General features: G+C 39.0%; 1 protein-coding gene across 1 annotated transcript in view; it reads right to left on the bottom strand.

The window, feature by feature from the left end:
- Nucleotides 1-876, bottom strand: part of macc1 (MET transcriptional regulator MACC1) — a 5,814-nt gene extending 4,938 nt beyond the window's left edge. Inside the window, exon 1 of the mRNA XM_005738440.1 lies at nucleotides 757-876. The gene's annotated coding sequence lies outside the window, so the exon portion shown is untranslated. The remainder of the gene's footprint in view (nucleotides 1-756) is intronic.
- Between the last annotated feature and the right edge of the window lie 2,228 nt (nucleotides 877-3,104).

Here is a 3,104-nt window from a genome sequence, read left to right as displayed (position 1 = left end):
ATAGATGAATTTGAAAGTGTTGTGACAGGTGGCAGCAACCTTCACAATAAAAGTAAAGCTACAGCTTTGTTCTGTCTCGCAGGTGTTTCGTCAGGCAGAATGGGCCCCAGGGTTTCGGCGGAGCGTCAGTCTGTTACAGAAAGCTGCTCCAAACTGTCTGAACTCTTCAGTTTGTTACTTGTTTGCGTAAAATGACACTACCCATTCAATAGTTGTCACAGTGAGTCAGTCATTAATAATGTGGTTTCTTACACCAGTGCACAAAAACAGGTTGGTCTTGTCAAGCCTATGGCACACTAGTCACTTCACAAAGAGCTTCTTCCTATGATCAAAGTCCAGTCCTATTGTACTACAGACCGTGTATTTTCCGAAGAAACACTGCTTTACTTGATCTGCATTGCATTTCCTTTCCATTATTATTCGAGGCTGAGCAAACAGCTCCAATTAAATTCACGCGAACATTATTTTTTCCCCTCTGATCAGATAAAAACACTATCAAGCAAATCTTTGATTCATTCACAATCCGATCAGAAACACTTTAACACAAAGTCCCTCAGCTCCAGCTTCTCTAAACACATCTACAACATCAAGACACGCGTCACTGCCATTTTCGCACCTGAACAGGTGTAGACTTCACTGAGTAGCGACAAAGTCATAAAGTCTAACGCCTCGGCTGTTCGTCTGAGTGCTCCTAATATTAACACCAAGACGAAAAACTATTAGATACGAGACAAAGAAATCAAAGTTTGATCTAACCGTCAGCACGAGATGTTTGTAGATTTCCTTCAGCTCTTTGGCTAGAAAAGAGGTCAATCCAGTATCATCAGCGCTGCTTTTTAGGGCGTGAAAACGAGAACCCCGACCTCCTCACGTCACAGCTTCTTCTTAGTCTATTTGCCTTTGGCCACTAAGCATTTTGGGACTGGAAGTTTAAATTATTACCGGAATCCCGGAGGAGGAGTGGCCTTAGGTAGACAGTGCCTACAATATCCACAATGCAACACAGTGTTTACGCACGCATGAAACTGAGCGATACTCGTGGTTTCGATGTAAGTGTGACTTGACTGATAAGCGCTATAGGGGTTGCAAAAACATATTAGACAGGCTGGTGCACCGACATGAAATAAGGTTAATTTACACAGCCTGAAGAAGCATAACTGGTTTTATGTATTTATATATATATTATATATAGATTTTTTTGTACATGGTTGCAACGCGTGAAAGTCACGCAGTGTATAGTTAAGCCAAAAACAACAGAAAAACCTACCATTTCTCTTGCTTCTCAGTTTACTGAATGTGTTTGCTGTTTTTTCATGGTCTTCACTGTGGCATTTTATCGCTGCATTTCGAGTAACAACATAAAAGGGGCTTAATCGTTAGCACAAACTTAAGGATAAGTTACAGTGTAACTTACACTGATGATTTAGCGCTCATATAAAAAAAAGATAAGGGCAGAGCTCGGTATTAGACGTGTATGTAAGTTACAACTTGAGGAATCTTCCGGCTGTTATTGTTGTTGTTACTGAATATCCTGCTAAAGCTGAAATGTTCCTTCAGAACTGTTCGACTGGCCTGTGGTCTCTGATGTAAGCCCTTTCATCCTCAAGCAATTCTCCAGGAATGCAATAAGCACTCTTGAGTAGATTATGACACTGGAAGTAAAAAAAGAAACGGCCTTTGGTTGCTGTAGCTTGGATTTCGCTGTGGGTAATAATCATCTGCTGATACAGAGTGTATAGGTCTAAGTAGCAAACATTTGCAAACTTGTTAGTTATATTCATGTTTCTATTTTACTGAAATGTAGTGCATTCTCCTTCATATATGGTGACTCAAAATTGCCCATCGGTGTGAATAGTTGTCTGTCTGTACAAAACAAAAAAAACTTTGCACAGATTAACTTGGAAACCTGTCCAGAGTGTACCACACCTCTTGTCCTATGGTAGCTGGAATGGGCAACCCTGAATTAGACAAGTGGAAGAAAACAGATGGATGGATGTTGTACAATATATTTATGTTTTTTGTTTGTTTGTTTTCACTTTGAGGCTTTCTTGTTCTTCAGTGTAACCAGTGGCTTGCATCATGTTGTTAACTCTTGGTATTTACATTAATAAAGGTATTAATGTAAATGTAGAGACCTTGACAGTGGCACTCCTACCTTCTTGTTCTTAACTTGGATGTTGGGAAGTTGTGCAATTTTGTTGTCTTCTTTGGTCTTTCAGGCCTTTTGATGTTGTTGAGCTGGCCAGTGCATTCCTTTGTTGTACGATTGTTGATTTGGCCCCTCCTAAAGTTTCGGCTGCCAATCGGGTTGGTTTACTTTGTTTTTTCAATCTAATTATTGTCTTTTTCACTATCATCAACATCTCTTTGCACACTCTATTAAGAGCTCCAGTGAAAAGATACAAAATACAGGTTCAACAGGAATCAACTCCAGATCTTTTATCTGCTTAATCTGTGATGAAATCAGGAAACAGGTTTGAGCTGCATGCTTGTCAGTCAATAGTCCAATTATTTTTAAGCCTGTTAAAATTGAGGACTGTGCACAGAAATAGCTGCGGTTCCTAAACAGCAATACTTAAAACCCCTTGAATTAAAACGGAAAGACTGCCGTTCAATCGCATCTGGGGCTTTTTGGCGAAAAAATTAATAATTGTCCAAAATATGGACGAAAAAGTCTGTACACTGCCTGCAAAGGTCTTCACTGGGCATTTTCTCAAGAGTCTTTTCATTTGGAATACAAGCTTTGTTTAGCTTGATTGTGTGACACGGTTAATTTAAGATACTTGAGTTTAGAAATCCGAATTAAAGTGGATGTCTAATGTTTACAATATCGTGCCACTTGATGGAGCCATTTCTCTACCGTACAACTGGTGAGCCAGCGTGTGTTGTTTCAAACAATGAAGTTGGGTAAAGTTGTTTGTATGTTGATGTTTTTAATGATCCAAAACTGCTCTGATGAGATTATATGAAACACAAATCTGTGATTTTCAAGGTTTAGGTAAATAGTGGTTGTAAGAGAAAAATAAAGCTAATTAAATTATTTTCAAGCATGAAGTATTGAAATACAGGGAGTAACAGATTTGAAAAGGTACATGAGTTCCAAT

The sequence above is a fragment of the Pundamilia nyererei genome, unplaced genomic scaffold (genome assembly GCF_000239375.1).
Source record: "Pundamilia nyererei isolate P.nyererei 1_Seehausen unplaced genomic scaffold, PunNye1.0 scaffold00084, whole genome shotgun sequence".
NCBI lineage: Eukaryota > Metazoa > Chordata > Actinopteri > Cichliformes > Cichlidae > Pundamilia > Pundamilia nyererei.
This window is presented reverse-complemented; position numbering and strand designations above follow the sequence as displayed.